General features: G+C 37.7%; 1 protein-coding gene across 7 annotated transcripts in view; it reads left to right on the plus strand.

Moving 5' to 3' along the window:
- LHFPL2 (LHFPL tetraspan subfamily member 2) overlaps positions 1 to 19,860 on the plus strand; it is a 117,592-nt gene that overhangs the window by 69,542 nt on the left and 28,190 nt on the right. For 2 of the 7 annotated variants that reach the window (XM_039567831.1, XM_039567828.1), the window contains one exon: positions 1,004 to 1,153. The exons of 3 other annotated variants lie outside the window; for them this stretch is intronic. The gene's annotated coding sequence lies outside the window, so the exon portion shown is untranslated. Of the gene's footprint in view, positions 1 to 1,003; positions 1,154 to 13,341; positions 13,398 to 19,860 lie in introns of those variants that run through there. 2 more of the 7 variants (XM_039567829.1, XM_019291977.2) reach the window with 2 other exon arrangements.

Genomic DNA, 19,860 nt, shown 5'->3' on the forward strand with positions numbered 1-19,860 from the left:
CGTGTTCTTTTTTCCAAATGTGTCTGGAGGCACAGCTCAAAACATTAAACCTATGGAAAGCCTGTCTGGAGGTTTGTGTGTTCCCAGGTATTTGAGTATCCTTAGAAGTAATCTGGTTACATTGGCACACTTCTAATATTTTAACCTATTAAAGCATCAAATAGCTCTACATACCATGAGCAACCTTCTAATGTTGCCCGAGTTCAATTCAAAATGACTAAAGTGTAATTATGATATGTTTGAAGTGTATTGCAATCATCAGAGAAAATAAATTGTTTCTTGGCTGAGACCATTTGTCATAGTCTAAGGAAACATCCAGAAAGGGGAAAAAAAAGGGTTTTCAGATACATAGATCTCCTTCAATAATACTCTGTAAAAGTGAGAAGTTTCTGCATTCACTTCTGAGTACTAAGTCTCAACTTCTCTGTTAAAAGCATTTCTGTTTTTAAAGTTGACTTCGTGGAGTTTCACAAAGATTGATGAAAATTAGAGCAACAGATTAAGAAAGGGATGAATAGCAAGCAAAAGAGTTAAAAAAATAAAAGCCTGTAGCTAGAGAGCAAAGAAACAAAGGTTGAAAGCTTAAGTCTCTGTCTCCCACAAAATAAATAACAGTTGTTGTTCTTCCCACACCCAAAGATGGGAGCTAGTAAACCTTCAGGTGTCCAAGTGTGAGGCACATAAAGTGCTAGACTCTTGAAGGAGCTTCTCAGGAACTTCTAAGGGTTGTGATGGTGTCGCCTCAGTTCAGCATTGTGCCCAGCTGCTGAATACTAGGGTAGAAAGTATAGCAGAGAGCACAGAGCAAAAACACTTTTGAGAAGAGTTTCATTACGTCATTTTAAAACTAGACTGTAGAAAGGACAAGAAATAAGCTTTATTAATCTGGTGCACTGGAAGAAAACCGCAGGGCTAGCTTGCTTTCTTGGAATGTAAGATGTGATGTTCATGCTTAGACATCTGCAAAACTTATGACAAAGTTTTTATTCCTTTTCTTCTGTAGGTTGATGATACCGAGGATATTACAGCTCCTACCCTGCGAACTCTTATTCACATGTAAGAAAATTCCTTTTGAGGGTGACAATCTGCTGTGAGCACACAGAGATATTCTGAAGTGTCTGTGGGAAAGGCACCAGGGCTGATACTGAGCTGGGTATTACTTTGTTCCATTTTCACTTCTTCTTTAGGGGGAAAAAAAGTTATTTCTACTTGAAATCCACAGAAGTGTTTTGCATAAGTAAAGAGCTCAGTTCCTTCAGCTGTTGCTTTACTTCCCATTTGAAAAAATATTTTTAATCTAAAGAAGTACTTTGATTCCATTTTTTTCCATTTTTATTACATGCTAATCAAAAATTGTCAGCTTTATAATATATCATGCAAAAATTCTGTTTACTCTTTGAATGAGTTGTTCAATCCATCTTTGCCGTGACCAGTCACATTTTTCTCTAACTGTTGTATTTGATGACTAGAGAAACTGGGCAGCCTTTGTCCCCCTTTATGATTGCTGTTGTGACAGAGCAGCTGATCAGTGTGTTGAGCTCAGTCCACTTGCTGAGGCCATCAGCTTCATCTGAGGTTTGTTCCTGTTCTTACAGTTTAGTAACTGAATTTTGGTGAGAGCCCTTGAGTAAGGTGCAGTCCATTTGTTCTGCTAACAGCCCAGCTGTGGATATATAAAATCCCCTTTCCCTGTTGCTCCTTGCAACAACCGGTTTAATTGTTATGGGCTCATAGGAACCAATTAGATTAACAGATGTTAAAGGGAGCCAGTTTCAGGTCTTGGTGGGAAGCAGTAATTTGAGAAGCCTTGTGTAAGGGCTTGCTAACACCTAGGTGCAGAGTGTCTGGGTTTGAGGCTGTGGGTGCCATGAAAATTGCATCACTTTTCTCCTGTTTGCTGAGGCCAGATGGGGATGTTTGTAAGAATAGCAGCCAGAGCACATTCTTACTTATTTTGGTAAAAGGCAGCATATTCTAGAAGCTCATCCTTGGTTTTGTCACAGATTTCCTATGCTTCATTAAGTTCTGTTGAACACTTATGTCCATGCTTGCTTGAATGTGTCTTGTGGAGAGAGTTTATTTTGGGATCTTTTTGGTTTTCCATGTTAAATGGCAAGTTAGTTAAAATATAAAATAGCCTAACAATTTGATGTGACAGAGATCTGTTAGTTCATCTACTTAATCCATGGCTGATTTGGAATTTCTTCCTGCTGGGTGCAACCTGAGAGAAAGTTTTAGTACTTCCAGTGTTGGAAATGAGGACAGGAGAAGTTTTCTTTATTGTTCATCTACTGACTTAAATTGTTTTGGTCAGTGCTGCAATAGCAGGATCTGCTCTCAGCAATGGGTCAGAGTTGCAGATGTTCATGTGGATATTGAAAGGCAATTTGTTTATGGCTTTTCAAAAACTAAGTAAGCGTTGCACGGATATTCAGAGGAGTTGAATTTTAAAATATATGTCTTCACTTGTATGTTTTCCCTCTCACCTTCTGATTTATAAAGTGTTGATTCTTACATGCCCACTTGCACCTTGAAAGCATTTGAATGGCTTTGAAATCATAGAACAGAATAAGAGCTTTTAACAACCAAGGCCCAGTCACTATTGTTTACTTACTGATACTACTCATTAATTTTATTTGGTTGGTAAAAGAAAAAATAACCCAACCATAAGATTTAGCTTCATCTATGTCCCTCCAGTTTTTGGCTTGTTCCAGCTTATATGTGGGTGGAATGGCATACCATCACTATCAAAAGCTGTCCGATAAATAAATACTTGTTTTCCTCTGTAAGGAAAAAAATGGGAGTTCTTTCATTAGTGAAATTTTCACACAGCAAAGAGGACACATTGGAATTCATGTATGTGGGTCTTGGTGCACATTCACTCAGAAATTACCATTAACAGATGAAAAGCAGTTTTGTAACTATGTCTTGGTTTTGTTTTGCCAGAATTTGATAAAAAATAGTCTGGCATATGACCAAGGGTGTCGCCTGCATGCTTAGTGTCTTGATGCATATATGTAAGCTGACAGATTCCTCTCTGTCTCACCACAGTAATGAAATTGTAAAATGTAATTATGGGCACCATGGCTGAAGCTCCTAAATGTGTGACTCAAGGAAAACACTAGATATGACTCATGATAAAATCACAAGAGCTGGAAATCATTTGAGCTCACTTGGTTTCGATAGGTATTGGCTATAGTTGCACATTTCTTTGCAGGATCATGCTTGTAGGTTCAGCTAGCAGCATATTTTTGTGGTATTATCCATGCTAATAAAAAGGAAATTAATAACACTGGGAACTGTGCAGTGGTATGTTGAGGATGGAACTTTGTTTTCTGTGCCAGCTGATGAAATAGTATTGATTTAAGTAACTATACCCATATTTCACAAAGGGACTATATAAGTTTGACTTCATATTTGCAAAACATAATATATTAAATAATGTGACACAGAACTTTACAGTTTGATTCATTGGAAGCTAATGTATTATAAAACATAATGTGTTTAATAACAGGATCACTTTCCAAAATAGGTCCATAAAGCTGGACTTTTGATATTCCTATGAATATTTACAATCTTATCCACAAGAAACAGAAGTCAGAATAGCAGACTCTTGGGTGAAGAGAAAATGAGACCATTTTCCACCTGAGTTAAATCTATAGATCAGTTCCATATTCTCAGCTGTTTGTGTATGTTAGTCCCATTTCCTAACTGGCGAAGAGTGCAGTGATGCAGTGTCTATTGTATAGATCCAGCAATTTGCAGCATGCCTAAATCACTGAGAATTATATGAAGTTATGTATTTTGTCGGATTTTCCAACCAGGGTGGCCTAATCCACCCAGTTTTTTAGACATTTTTAAAATGTTGGCAATGTTCAAACTTGGAATAATCAGCATAACTGTATGAGTTGTTACATGATCCACCTGGATTTAATCCTTGAAGTGAGAAACAGCTGTGGCTTTTTCAAGAGCTATTCATATGGTGTTTGTGTGCATGCAATTAAGTTTGAACAAGGAAGGGTATCTCCATATCTATTGTAACACGGGTACACATCTGTCCAGTGTTCACTGAATGTAGGTGTAAAACTCCAGTTGGCTTCAGTGAGAGTTACTTCACCTTTAACAGTGGAGTTATGTTGAAACACCTCATGCTGAAAGGGTCCTCTAGAACTTCACAGAATTTGGCATGTTATTTGAAAAATCCTGCAAAAAGATTGTTCCTAGAACACTATTAAGTAGCTTTATTTCTTTCACCTCATTATATTTGAGACTTTTTTTTCCACCTCTGGAGTCTGTAAATCACAGGGTTAAAAGAGGCTCAGAGAGAAATTAATGGCTAACAGATATTAGCCATGTATGTTTCAGAAGTCTTGGAGAAGAAGAGAGCAAGAGATAGAGAATAGTAGATAAAACATTAAACCTTTTGTCATTACCCTAATTATTTTTGGAACAAAAGCAGTATTCATCTTTGGGACATGAGTGTATTAAGATGGAAAAAATCTGTTGAATCTTTTGTGAATGGCTCGTATTCTCCTACTTTTTAATTTATAAATAGTTTGCAACTCACAGCTTAAGTTGTTAATATTCTGTGACTTGAGGATCAAGAAAAAGACCTATTCAGACTGAACTCTGTCTCTCAAAGCCTTAACAGTCTGATATTTGTATTACATAGTCTAGAACAAAGTCTGTTGAGTAAAACATTTATCATTTGATCTAAATTTATTATAACAGAATAGGTGTTTTTGCCATGGAAAAGTTATTTAAACAGTGATGGAATGGAGTCAGTTTGCTGAAGTGTGATGAACTACATGCCGCAGTAAGGAACATATTATTTTAATTAAATGGATGCACAAGTCTTTGTGATCTTATTATTCTGATCAGCTCTTGATAAAGATCTAGACAGAGTTTTCCAGTTGCTAAAGCATTTTTCTGACTTGTGTGTGATGGCTTGCACAATAAGGGTTGACAGCAGCTATACTGGTAAACATACTGGCTTTATAATTTTCATAAAATAAGAGGCATTGTCCCAGATCATTATCACTACCTTTAGTTCTTAAATGTTACCATTAGTGTTACTTACTACTGGATAGTAGTTATATCTGTTAGTTATAGCTGAGCAGAATAGCCTGCTTGCTCCTTTCAAAGGGTAAATTGAACTGTGCCCCTTTGTTCCAAGGCAGAACTCAGCTTTTGGTACACAGCAGTTCTTGGTAAGTGACTTGTCCTTTCTAAAGTAGAAAAGGCTAAGGGGAGCTATAGTTTTGCAAGAGGAAAAAATAAAAACTTGAGATGCTAAATCACACAGACATATGGTAAGTTGTATGCAGTATATTGAATATTAGTGAATCAAGATCAGATTCCAGTCCTTTCTTTGCTGAGTGGAAAGCCTTCCTACAGCTATATTCAGAGAAAGGAATTTCATGCTGCTTAACTTCTCCTTCTTTTCAGCCACTGTAGGAATATACTCCGGAGTTTGCAGTGTTGTAGAAACTGTAAATTATGTAGCTCCTGTCACTGCAGTATTCTAGCACAGTATTTTGTTTACCCATAGCTGCCACCTTGGAAATGCAGAGTTGCTTCATGCCATTCTTTGTTGTTCTAAGCCAACATTTACATGTTATAAAAAATAATTAGTATTCAAACATTAATTTTACGTCTGAGAGACAATTTGTAATTCTCTCTCTAAAAAGAGGGTACTACTGTACCTTTAGGGAGAGCAATCACTTTAGCTGTGGTGATGTATGACTGAAGTGGGGACAGTGAAGTTTGATCTGTAAGTTACAAGATGTTCTTCCTGAAAGTGAGTTATGGGTTTGTTGGTTTTTCTCATCCCAGGATTAATAAGAAAACACTAGCTGTTTGCAGAGTCTGTTGTTCTCAGGTTCGAAGTCTTACTGCTATCCTCCTCACATCTTCAAGATGACTTTTAGCTCAAAAAAGGAAAGAAAATAGAGAGGTGCCGAGCAGATGGGAGGCTGATGGATAAGCTCCTATAGCAACAGTTTGAATGTTGGTCAATAACAAGTATGCCATGCTTGTTTGGAAAAGGATATTGGGCCAACACTGTTTTGAAATGTGCTTTTATCAAATCTCTTTCTAACTTAGTAAAGTATTCTCCAGAATAGTTTGCAATTGTTTCAACTTGCCATTTACCAGCTGATGCTAGCTGATAACAAGCCAATGAAGAATTTTCTGTGAACTTTCTTAAAACCTGAAACTTTATGAAATCAGTATTTTTCATAGGTCTGTATTACAGACTTTGACAAGAATGGAATTGCTGGCACAAACTGGACAGATTAGTTTGCTCTGAAACAGCGAACAAAGCTGGACACATTTCAGCCAAAAGTCGAGAGTTCTGTCCATGTTCATGCATACTAGGTAAAGATTTTTAAAATCTTGTCTTTGTTTAATATAATTAACTGTCGTGATGGAGGAAAGTTCGAATGATTTCTCTTCCCCATATAGACTATATCTTTTAGCTGTAGTGCATGAAGAGTTTCCTTGTTTTGCTTTGTTTTACATACTTTTGGGTTGGTTTTGTTTTGGGTGGATTTTTTTTCTTTCTTTTTTTTTTTCCTTCAATGCAGAATTAAACATTTTTTCCAGGAATGGACAATAGCTGTCTAACAGACAAAAATACATTGCATACTAATGCTAAAAATCACTAGAAATACTTGGAAAAAACCTTCCTGCTATGTTGGTTAGGAAAGTGGGTCATCTGCATGTTTCATTACTGTGGTTTGATTTATATTGCCTAATTGCAGCTAGATTTTCAGGGCTTTAGAAGTATTCATTCCATTAGGAAAAAAACAGTAGTTCTTTGTTTAAAGAAACATTTCTGGTGGGAGGTAAGAAAGTCTGTAAATACACACACCTGTTTTGTGTGTGTACATCTTTGCAAAATTTTCACTGAAATATAAGTGCCTGTTGTATCCAGGGCCATTGTGGGTTGCTGGCTGGAAACAATTTGAGTTCTTGAATAAAAGCAGCATACACTGAAGCTGGATTCCTCAGTACAGTCTGTTTTGTTTGGTTTTATTTTAATTAATTTTTTTTAAGAAAGAATGTCTGCACATTAATTCTTCAATAGGAGTGGGAAAATATTAGATAAATTTGATAAAGGGACCTGGCAGGGTTTCATTTTATAACAAAACATGGCTTGAAAGTTTGGGGGTGTGAATCATATCTTAGTGTCTCTTTTTTGTTTAAATTACTTTTTTGGAAAACAAACTAGATGAGTTTGCTTGAGGGCAGTGTAGGATAGGATGGACAAAAAATGTTCAAGTTTAAGGTGGTGTGAATTTTCATTAAATTTTAGTGGGTGGAGTTCTGTATCTCATTTGTACTGTCAGACCTTATGGATAATGTCTCCTCAAAGCTGATGGGCATTAATGTCAGGCCAAGCCTTAGCTCCTCATTTTGGGCATACTGGTAACATATGAACAGCACTAGGAGGAGGCAATGCAGTGGCTTGACCAATGCTGCTGAGCATCCAGGACTGTCTTTGGTATGTGAAAGTGGTGATTTTTGATCTGGGATCTTCTGCAGTACTTTTATTTGGTATGCTGTTGTTGTGCATATTTATGTTGGGGCAGAAAATCTGTTCTGTTGTGTACAGCTCCTCTGCAGATATCAGAAATAAAATTGTGAGAAAAGAGAAATTTTTAGATCATCTTACTTCTGTAAACTTCCTGGTTGTTTGTATTAATTTTGGAGGAGACATCTGGAAACCCTGGCTCCAAAATGTTAAAACTCAGCAGGCAGCTATTAGTAAACATACAGAGGAACATCTGCAGCAGCTGCAGCATGAGTTTCTGTGCCTCTCCTCAAGACCTAGCTTCAATGACAACTTCTCTTACAAGCTATCTATTAAGACTTTGATGTAGAAGAGAAGAGAAGCAGATGTAAGATATGATCCTTCTGAGTTACTGGTGGGTATTACAATACAACAGAGATGCAAGTGGCTTAGCAGCTGTTTCCAGTTAGCCATGACTTCTTGTGTAACTTGGTGGTGATGCTTTAATCCAGGGATGGAAGAGTATGGGTTTCTCTTCCACTAATACAATGTAAATATTTGCACAGGAGAAAAACAATTATGCAGAGTATTATTCAGTAAGGCTGTGGGTCCCAAACACAGAATCACACTGATTATCTTAAAAAAAAAAAAAAAAGAAAAAAACAATTGAAAATTTTGTAAGGCTAGGTGATTACATATGCTATCTTCATGATCATTTCCAGGCCATTAATATCTTTATATTCTATTATTTCATCCACTTGAATGTTTTCTGTTTTCACCGTACATTCTCCCATCTTCAGATAATAAATAATGACAAAATAATTACATAATTTTCCTTTGTTCTTCCAATGCCAGGCAAAATGGAGACATTTGCTTCTTTTATTTGTAGTTAAATGTTATCGATCTCAACTGTGGAAGGGAAGAACAACCAACAGGACAGGCAGGCTGAGTGACAGGGTGAGCTTCCACAGCTGCTCCATCTGACAGCATTCATGCAATGAGTTTTGCAAATAGTCAGGTCTACCAGTAGCAGCAGAGCTTTTGTTTGGAGGAAAAGGTACATGATTACAAAGAACTGACACCTTTGCATAGAGATTGAGAAAGTTTATCACTGGTTTTCTGGAAGTTAATGCAGGGTCTCTTTGAAAGAGGAGATAGGGCAGTGGAAGTTTATTTCTTCCTAGAGATGTGTTGATAGTGAGACAGATGGGTGTCTGTGACACAAAGTGTTAAGAGCATGCACTGGAAAAACATTAACTACTTGCTTTGTCTTGCTACCACTGTGGTTCAGGGGTCCATTTTATGATTATACTGGTAGACCAAGGTCAAATACACCCCTACAGAAGCATATGATAACTTGTATGGTCTTGTTTTTTAAAAGACCTCTGAACTGGATCTGTGTTATTCTGCTCTAATTATTTGTTAAAACGTTCTCATACTAGCTATTGAAGGAGGCAATTTAAAGCTTTGATGAGCATGGCAAATCTCTTCCTTTTGTCAGGACTGACTCTTGGGCTTTAAATGCAATTTTCATCAACTTGTGAGACAGCGTAAAGTAAATTTAAATTAAGCTTGCATCCTTCCCACTTAAACAGAAACTTCCTACTGAAAACAAATCTGACTTCAGGCATCAGCTTCTTGTGTGAGGACTTATCTTTGACTTGCCAAAAGATTGTCTTAAAAGATGTAAAAAGTTTTCCCCTTGCTCTTAGGATGACAGCAACAACAGTGACAAATGGAGAGGCTGTAGATTGCTCTTCATGGGGGAGAGGTGAGTGACAGGGGAGGGAAAGGATACAAGTATCCTTTCTTTTTTCTTTGCCAAATATTATATTAACTGTATAGAAAGAACCTAGACAGAAATTGAAAGGTATGAATTAAAATGGCAATGAAACAGAACAGGAAAATCAATTCAATCCACACCTGAGAAGCTTTTTTTTTTTTTTTTTTTTTTTTTTTTTTTGGAGGACAGCTACCAACAGAGTGAATTAATGTTGAACTTAAAGGTCATTAAAAGGTTCTTTAGTAAGGCGTGTCATAGCTGAATAGAAGTTACTAAACTGCAGAAGAAATTTTTTTTTTCAAACTGCTGTACATATTTTTCCAATGTGATTTTCTTTTAACTCTATGGGATTAGAGAGTATATTTTCTCTATATATTCTAATGTAAGTAGCGCAGTACTCTTGGAATTGAATAAATTTTAAATATTATTTTCAAATTTTTTTCAAACATTTGTCAGCTCTAGTTGATGGCTACAGTTGAAGAATAATGGATTGCTTTCAGCTTTGTGAATGGTGTTTTTCAGAAAGTGGATGTTAAAAGCATTGAAATTCAAATTGCAGGCTCCTCATAGCAAGAAGCACGTTTCTCTCAATGGGTTGTTTGTGTTTTGGGGTTTTTTTAAGTAGCCCACTGTAATCTTTAATCCTGCAGAACAGGGATTCATTGCTGTGGACACAAAACTCAGGCACATTTGTATATTTATTATGTAAGTAAGGAGAATTTTAAAAGAAGCATATTCTTATAGTCTACTATGTGAATAATGTTTGTATTACAAAAACAAAAGTAAGGAAGGATGTTTTACTTTCTTTACTGTCAGAGGCTTCTGTTAAGGAGAATGAGGTGGCTGGCTGAGGAAATATCCCAAACAGACTGTGAAAATGCTTACTTTTGCGTAGGACCTTCCTCTGTTTGTGCATGCTAATGCATTATCCTGGGACTTTGGGCGTCAAATGGCAGCTTCACCCACCTCAGAGCATTTCCCATATTGGCATTTACTATGCACTCTTCTTGCCAATTAGCTCTACCCTACGCAAGCCCCTTTATTGCTTTCAAAGTTCTTTTGCTAACTCAATTCTTCAGCCTCTGTTACACTGTGAAAGGCCCTGAAGGGCTGACATCTGTCTTTTGCCTGTGTGACTAAAACAGGATTTGTGCTAGAGAACCTTAACATGTGGCTTAAGTAAGAGAATATTCCATCAATAACCACTTTTTTCCATTTTGGTATTCTATTTTCAATCTCCATGGCTGAATCAGTGCTAAAGCTTTTACAAAATCTGCCTGGCAGTATAATTTATGATTAGACCTGAGGGGTGAAGGCTAGCTCAGCAGTGTATTTCACATAAACAAGTGCTTAGAGTTGTGGGAAAGGCAATTTCTCTGGCACACAGGCAGTGTAGGACATTTTCAAAGCCTAGACACAAGACAACGCAAAAGAATATCAAAGGAGGGAATATTTCATGCTCTGACTTGTAATTTTAATTGTTTTGGGGTTTTTGTTGTTCTCACATGCCAAGTTAGCAGCAAAAGCTTGCTATTCTTTTACCTGCGTTTTGAGGATCTTGTATAATGCATCTAAATCCAGCTTCCTGAAAAGAAATGCTTGCTTTTGGACTGTCTGAATTCTTTTAGGAAGAGAAACTACTTTTTTGTCTCAGCAGCGTGGTGTAGTAAGTGGTTTAAACCCAAATCCATGTCAGATACTTTTTTGACAGGTTTGAAATCTAAAAAATGGCTGACTGTGCTCCTTCCTATAAAGTATTCTGGGGAGTGGGTTGAACAGGTTAAATCCAGGTTTTTCAGGATCGACTGTAAACTCTCACAAAACTTTCAAATCTATATTCAGTATTGTTAGATTAGGTTTAAAACCGATTTTTTCAGTAATGAGTACATTCATTTTCCCCATGAAGAATAGGAATACTTGGTTGTCTAATTGTCCTGGACAATTCTCAAGATAAGCATGGACCAAAAGGAACATTCTGCTAAGTTTATGTGTCCTTCCCTCTCTGACCTCTAATTTTTTTTTGTTGAAATATGTTGCTGGAGGTTATTTCCTTAGAATTTCAATTCTTGAATCAAACTTCTGGGCATCTGATTTAGAATATGGTAGGACTTCCAAACTACCCAGGAAATATTATCACAATAGCAAAATCTTGTCATGACAAAATGCATCTGCTAATGAGTAATTAGTACTGAAAATAAACAGCAGTTGAACTGAATACATCATTACCCATGTGGAACTGGAACCATATGATGAACACATTTTAAATCTCTATTTTGTCCAAATAGGCCATGAAATATCTACTTCAGACTCTTGAACTGAAGTAATTTTTTCTTATCCCTTTACTTCTCCATCTAACACTTTCAAAGGACTTTGTTTTCAGCTCACATTAACACAATGAGGTTTTAGGTTGAAAATACCTGGGAAACTTAGTTCAGATGTTTTACAAAAAAATTTTGAGTTTTGTCTCACATAGATTTTTATTGTGTGTTTCACAACTGAGTCCATAAATAAAATTGCAATTTAATCAAGTCTAATCTTTCCCCAGCACTCACAGGAACTGCCAGTGATACAAACATTTAGGAATTCTAATTGTATATACAGTGTTACCTAAATCCTTTCATCTCTCTCAGAGAAATTCTTTCCTGTCTGTTACCTGGAAACCAAATTACTGAAGTTCGTATCTGCTGTTCCTGAAGAGAAAAAGGAAAATGTAATTTTTTTTTTTTTAAACTACAATTTTATTAGTGCACTTCTTATTAATTGATGGGAACTGAGTCTTGTTGCTTTCTTTACTGTGTGTACCTATAGATGTCTTACAGATGTACCTTATTTTTCTATGTGATACACACTTGCAACATTTTTAAACTAAATATTTATTGCAATTGGAGTGTTTAATATATACGTTAACACTGATTACTGATTATGTAAAACTCTGCAAGGACACATTTGGTGTTCAGGATTAGTATACCCAACTCACATGAGTGAGTGTAAAGGTGTTTTCAATTAAGCATGTAATATTAAAGGTACTCAGCACCCCACAGTCTAGAAAGAGATGGAGTTTCTCAAAAAGTGCATTCCATCTCTGAGGAGCTCAGAGAAACCTTCACCAAAGGCCTCCTGTCATTAATCCTATGCTGGGAAGTCATATCTGATGTTCTGATTTCAAAAGCATCTTGCAATAAAATCAATATATTGAAGATAAGAACAACAGTCTGGAACAAAGTAGATTGCTGGAACTGGATAAGTAAACCAACTGGAAGCCCATTCTTTGAGAGTTTACTTGGACAGTGTGTGCATATTTAGTTTTTTTAATGTGCATCTGTAGCTGTAGTTTCTAACTGTTGAGCTCCCATGAGGAAATGAGCTCTGAGACAGGACTTGGAGGATAGTCATGGTAGATGAGGTCAGGAAAAGACCTCAGGCCAAAAAAGCCCTGAACGCAGCACAAGAGGAATGTGATGCAATAATCTTTGATTCTTGCTGCAGACTGCTCAGTGTGTGGTGGGGTTTTTGTTGCTTTTCCTTTTTTTCCCAAGTACACAAGTCTAACCTGTCAGCTGGTGTGATGAATGGTGCTAGTCTGTAGCTGGAGAGTGGTGTGGCAAGCCCTTCCCTGCTTCAGGACACTTCATGCTGTAGATCTGTGATGCAGACCCAGCTCTGTCCAGAAGGACTGTGGGGCAGGGAGAGGCCACAGCCAGACTTGTCTCTCTGTGAAATAAGGAGTGACCTGCAGGGACTCATTTGGAAAGCTGAGTTGTGCACGTCTTTCTGCATTCTCAGGATAATCAGCAGCTTCACGATTACAATTAGCATCCTTGCTCCAAGCCCATGGCATGAGGAAAGCTGTTCTCCCCAGGTCTCTCTGAAACTTTGGGGGGTTTTGCCTAGCACTCTCCGAGGGGTGTTTTGGGGACCACAGGCTCCTTGTGTGACTCCGGCTGCTCACAGCAGCCCAACTGCTCAGTGTCAGAGCCAAACAAAGGCTGGACTGTTCAGTGCAGGGGCAGATGTGCTGCTTCTCAGGCCACACGCTGCAACACTTTTCAAACACAAGCGTTGCAGCTGGGAGCTGGATCACCCTATCCCTTTTTTGAGGTGGGTTTAAATGCTTATTTATTTATTTACTTAAACTGCAAGGATTGCCAGAATTTGGCATTATGGTGGGGTTGGCAGGCTGTTGTGAATGAAAAAATAGGAAGAGAACTCTTCAAAACTTTGTCTGGAGTGTAGTGTTTGAGAATGGGTGTAGTTGTAATGTCGAGTAAAGGAGGAAGAACTTTCAGTGAAAACAGAGAATTATTTTTCTAGTTTTAATCTTGAAGTGGATGGGCTGCCCCTGGATACAATTGGACCAGTATGATTGAACTACAGAAAAATAAGAGTGATTGCATAAAACTATATTGTTTTCCAACCAATAGATACAAGCTAAACAATAAATATGAGATCTTTGTGGATAATATACTGCACACCAGCCTATGAGTCACTGAAGCATTGCTAAAGTGAAATCATTCCAGCATGTGACTTGACTTGTGACTGTGAATGAAGAAATATCAATAGTTTTGACATGTTTTCTGAAAGAAGCTTCTTTTTCTAGGGGCCCCAATCAGTGGGGAGATTTAAGCAATTGTTATGTCACACTGTAACTTTTGTAATAATGTCCTTCAACTTGTGATGGTGAAGGCCTTTATCTGAAAAGAAGTGGGAGGTCTTGGTCTTGCTTTCATCCCTGCTGCTCCCTGGGGTGTGGTCATGCCACCTTCCTACTGCCAGCTGGGGTGCTTTTCATCTTCACTAGGAGCCAGTTCTGCTTGCTCACTGGGAAAATGCCTGTGTGCTTCCCTCCTGGTTTTCTTTCCTACCCTTCTCTTCCGGATTAACTTTTTGCTGGGCTGTCAGATTCAGTCACCTCATGGAGGAATCCAGTGGCTACCACAATGGTAAAGAGAAGAAGGAAAATATTTCAGGGAATGGGAAGAAAAGGATGATGTTTGGTCTCCTGCTAGGCTAGCTTCACTGTAGCATCTAAGTTCACTCTTCGCAATATATATGTGGACATTGTAAAGTACTGATTCAGAACAAGGAACAAGGGAGCTTTAAGAATGCTGTCATGAAGAGTTTTAAAATGTAAGGAAATGCCAGACTTGAGGGTACTTGGTGCAAAATAAATTCTGTACCCTTCTAGGTGCTTTCCATCTGTTACTGTTAACACCCATTTGCTATCACTGAGTAAGCTGGTTGGGGTGCCTCCTGGAGAGACCTTATCTGTTTTGTGTATCAGCAAATTCTGTCTCTCTGAACCAGACTGTCATTCTTCTTCCAGCTCACTTCATTCCTTCAGCCCACCCAGTCTCCAGATGTGGTGTGGCTGTTGTTATTTTTTGTGTGTGTGCTTGGTGTGTTCTTTTTTTGGGATTAGTTTGTAAAGTTCTTTCACTGTTTCTTTCTAAAGCATCCCCCCAGCATGGCCCTTTGCATAGCTCAGCCACTGGCAGGAGAGGAAAAGCACTCTCTGTCTTCAGCTTTGATTTCATCCCTGATCTGACATGGTGCACAGCTGATTGAAATCACATATTGTCCCCTAGGGAGGGTGACTGCTCTGCTAGTCTGGTCAGGACTCCAGCTTGACAGAAAGGTATGCAAAGTGAGGATGCGGACTATGGCGATTCAAGTCACTGGGCAAACTTATGAAAGGCTTCCAGCTGCCAAATCAGGGTAGATGTGCACCCCTCTGTGTCATGAACCATCTGATGGACTAGAAGATTTTATCCACTCTTATGAAGTTTTTTTTCTTGAAGAAAAGGTCACCAAAAGCTTTTAATGCTGAAAAATGTATCTTCTTTTTCTAGAACATATAAATTGTTTGGCTGAAACTTGTGCAAAAAAATTCAGCCTCAGGCAGGCATCTGCTGTGGAAAGTCTCAGCCCAAACTGCTATTTTGGCAAAGTTGTAAGCAATGAAAATACATTTTAAGAGTGGAAAGTGTTGAACAATCTCTGTACTAAGGCAGAACTTACATTTTGGTGGATAAAGGGAACCTGTGATGGAGTTTGAGGCTGAACTGCAACAACTTTCATTCCCCTTTCCTGTAAGGGGATGCCCTTACCCAACTTGAAATTCTCTAACAAGCAACTGCGTCAATTGAACATTTTTCTAACACTTACATTGTTACTTTATGCAGCCTTAGCTGTTACCAAAGGGAGTGTGGAGAAGCTCTGAGCTAACGTATCTAAAACTTGAGAAAAAAGTAACCTTGGATTGTGATGGCATACAAAGGTTTTCTTGCAGGTTCCTGCAGCGCAGTGCAAATGTCGTCAGGAAGCCAAGCAGTAGATTTTGTTACAGGACCTAGTTTTATAATTAGTTCTGGATCATTTTGAGCGTATGCATCACCTGGGCTGGAAGTTACTCCAAACCCCCTTGGGTGTCTTGCATCTGCATCCCAGAGGAGGTGTTCAAGAAACACAGCAACTGCCCTGCACATCCTGTTTTGATTTGGTTGATTTATTGTCCTGTAATTTATAGACTGGCCATGTGAAGGGCATGAATCTCGAGTTTGACTGATTGCACTGTAAAAGAAGGCTCTTTTCAGTTCACCCTGAAATTCTTACCACATTTCTGTCCAGCCATTCAAGCTTGCCACAGCTGCTTTCATAGCTCTTGCTGAAACTTGAAACTGGAAGAAAGGTAGAGAAAATCGTTATACAGATTTTTTTGGTGGTAAGCCTACCCAGAATTTTTTCTGTTCTATTATGTTTTCTTATGGCTCTATTTAGTACTGCAGTTATTTTTACAACTACCCTAATAGGCTTCTGTTTTGTGTTTAAGGTCAAAATTGTTTGTTGGACAAAACATTAATCTATGAAGGGTTTATGCACTGATTGTGAACTAGAACTCTATTTCTAGGGTCCTAGTTATATCACTTCAGTTAATATCATATCTAGTACTTTATATGAATTCAGGCTTCTTGTATCTTCCCTCCCATCACATTTTTAAGACCTCTGGCTATTCTTGTTGCTGTCCTCTGATCTCTTTTGTCATGTCTACATATTTTGCTGAAATGTAAATCAAAAAGCTGGATGCATTGAAAGTGCGTGTAATCACCACTTTCTGTGTTTTGGTAGGAGTACTAACACATCTTTGAATTAGAACATTCTGGTTTTGCTTTTGTCATCTTGTCATTCTTTTGGCTGCTACTCAGTTGTGACCCATTTTACATTTACTTCCTTTTCTATAGTACTGCTAGCTGTTCTTCAGTCTGTACTTATATACCTAACTTCTCTTTCTTGCTGTGTGCCCTGATTGAATGTTGTCTTTTTTGATTTCATGCTACTTTATGTTGTACTTTCAGGAAATAACTAAGTAGAGTTCTGCTGTGTCTGCTCCAATTGTTTTTAAAAAATAAAAACGTCATTCACCATCCCCTTTCTGACAGGGAGAAAATGGAACAGTTTTGATGTAGGGTTCATTCTGATCCCATCCCCCTGCCAGACCCCCCTTGCCCCACTCCCACCCCCCTCTTTTTTTTCCATTGGCAGAAAAATTCCAGATCTCTCTTTCTGCAATTCTCTGGACATCTGAGCACATACATACATTCTTGAGATATAGCAAAAGATTATCTCCTTCTCATGTACTATTTCTATCTGAGAAAGCAGCATAGCTCTTTCAAAGTGCATCAGTATCCTATGAGCCCTTTTCCTTATCCTCAGTTAATCTCATTGGTGTTAGTTAATTCATAGCCCTTGATATACACCAAGGCTTCAAGTTCATTGTGTTTATGATATGCAGTCACTATAGGCAGATCCAATTACTGACTTCTATTTCAATAAATTAAATTCCTCTATATGAATGCCTCTTGAATTTCTCTACTAAAGATCATGCCTGCCATACAGTGAAAGGTTGTAAGGGTTACCTTTGATGTAATCAGTTTTAGCTTACTCTGTTTTTTTAATTGTCTTTTTGAAATGCAGTTTTGGAAAGCCCCTAATTGTTTGTATTTTTTGATAGCTGCTTGGTGGACTTAGTGTAAACTACTGTCTGAGCTCACAATATGGCAACACAGCACAAGAGTTTTTTTGACATAGGTAGTCTTCTAGCGTTAACAGTGTATGTAGGCAATGTGAATATGATGTAAGCATGGGTTTTAACTGTGAAGAGAAAGAACAAGCAGCCCTGCTTTTTGGAGAGGGTTGGTGCTCAGCCGTGTTGGCTTCAAAACACTGAAGTCAGGATGTGTCAGATATGCATTCATTCTCAACTAAGTTTCTCCATTACCTGTTTTCTTTAAGAAGCTGTTTCCCAGTGATTTCACATTGCATGTTTATTCTTCTGAACTTTTAAAAGGTCACTCATCATTTCAAGGGCTCTCTCCGATGATTAGTAATGCGAGTCTCACTTCCTGAATACCAGCCGATCTAAGTGAAAACATAGTAACTGAGTCACTTTGTTATTTTGTTTCCAAGATTACAGTTGTAGATACCTGTTAAGTGTCCAAAGAAGCTTTTATTCCTGTGGTCAAATAGCAAGGCAGGCCTCATGGAAGTGATGAGTTCATAAACTGTTGGCAATTAAGTTAAAAATTTTTAATTAATCTGAATATTTACAACATCCTGTGAAGTCTTTCTCTGCAGGAGAAAAAAAAAATCTATGCAAACATATTTACCATTTTAAAAGTTTTGCTGTAGTCGAGAAGTCTGATATGTCTACAGCCTTGGTGTTGTGTATTACTTTCTTCTGGGAACTGAATTCAGACAATGTCACTAACCAGAGGGATTTGTGTCTTAATATTCTGGTGGGTACATGAAAGCATTTTACCAGTTCAAAGATCAGTATCATAGTCTGTATTTGTTTTGTGTTTAAGTCACATTTTTTTAACTAGGAGCTAAATAATATTACACATGAATATATCTATATATCTGGAGAATATATCTAACAATTTTTTTCAAAGTAAAACCAAATACACAACCCCATCACTCCACCTCAGAGAGCATTGCCTGAATTTTGTTGTTGGAAACAAATGGGCCTCAATTTCTTGCTTTCATGGCAGGGGGAAAAAGTGGGTGGGATGTATTCTCCTTTTTCTGTCTAGCTTTTACAGAACATCAGTTTGACAGCATCCATAACACTTTATGTGTATTGGAATAACAGTTTCTCCCTGAGAAACTGTGGTGGAGCATGACTTTGAATTAATTTTGATGTGTTTTAGTATTGTCAGACTTAAAAATCTGTTCTATGCTTAATTTTATCAAATTAAACATGAATATTTTTTTAAAACTATGTTCTTTGTATGCTACCTCACTTCATCAACCAAGGTATAGTATATTCTTACAATCACATGCTTTTCAAAAATGTGCAGTATCCCCAGTTTTTCACTATTAATGCAAACACAACTTACATCTACCAAGACAGAGATGGAGAAAAGGCAAATTGATGTTTTCTCTGTTAATTGTTTGCATCCTTCATTTGTCTTATAAAGGAATTGCTTGTTCATGCACGGTAAGTGTACATAAGTACACTGCCAACAAACCCAAATGAATGCTTTTTTCCTCTGCTGTCTTAGAAAGCAGATGAGGAAATGGACAAGTCATCATTATTTTTCTCAGTGCAGTGCTGCTAGACGCTTGTTTTTGGATGGTTTCAAAACCAAGCTTAGGGTAATTCCAGCTTTCTGAGCACTATTAGTATTTGCTCATCATGATCTTCAGGGCATGACTCTGCAGAGTGAAGGGAAACTTCTGTTAACCCTAGCAGCTCTTGAAAGCTATGATCCCTCAGTTACAAGACTTTCAATGGTAGCTTTAGGAAACTGGATTATTTGAACTTTGATTGCGGGATGATGTATCCAGATTTAGCATAACGCAAGTTGTCTTCAGCAGCGTTCTTCTGTGCATTTTTTCATTGTATTTTCAGGAGACAAAATATAATTTAAATTGCACAGAGGGATCACTGCCTGCTTGAAGACCCTTCTTGGTCTTCTCCTCCCAAAGAAATAGTATTTTAAACTTTGGCGTTTAACATGTCATTCTAAAGAAGCAGTCCATTAAAAGGTTAGACTTACTTCCATAATCTCATGTTCCTCATGATTTTAAGGGAATTGCTTATAAGAGTTCATAGGTTTCCTGTTTCGTGGTCTTAGTTGAGTAAGGGTTGATTCTTTTACCCTCCAGCACTACATTCTTCAATATTGAAATGTTACTGCTGTTTGATAAATTTCAGTCTTTTATATTAAACTTCTTATTACAACTTCCCCAAGAGTTTTTAAAGGTTAAGCAGTGACTGACCATTCTTTTGCACACATTTAAATTATCTGCCATTCTTTTACAGCTTCTTATAAAATTCAGCATCACTTTTCCTAGGTCATCATTTAACATTTGTATTACAAGACTTCTGGTAACGTCACTTTTTGTGCTGGTGAGTGCCGAAAAGAATCTGTAAGATGCTAGGACACCTTTTTGTGTCAGACCTTCCCCAGCTCAGGCAGACTTTATTTTTGCTCCAGTGTTGTCAAGATGTGGTGGTGCTGCTGAGCTGGCCTGCTGGGTTTTCTTGGGGAATGGCACA

The sequence above is a fragment of the Corvus cornix genome, chromosome Z, assembly GCF_000738735.6.
Source record: "Corvus cornix cornix isolate S_Up_H32 chromosome Z, ASM73873v5, whole genome shotgun sequence".
Lineage (NCBI taxonomy): Eukaryota > Metazoa > Chordata > Aves > Passeriformes > Corvidae > Corvus > Corvus cornix.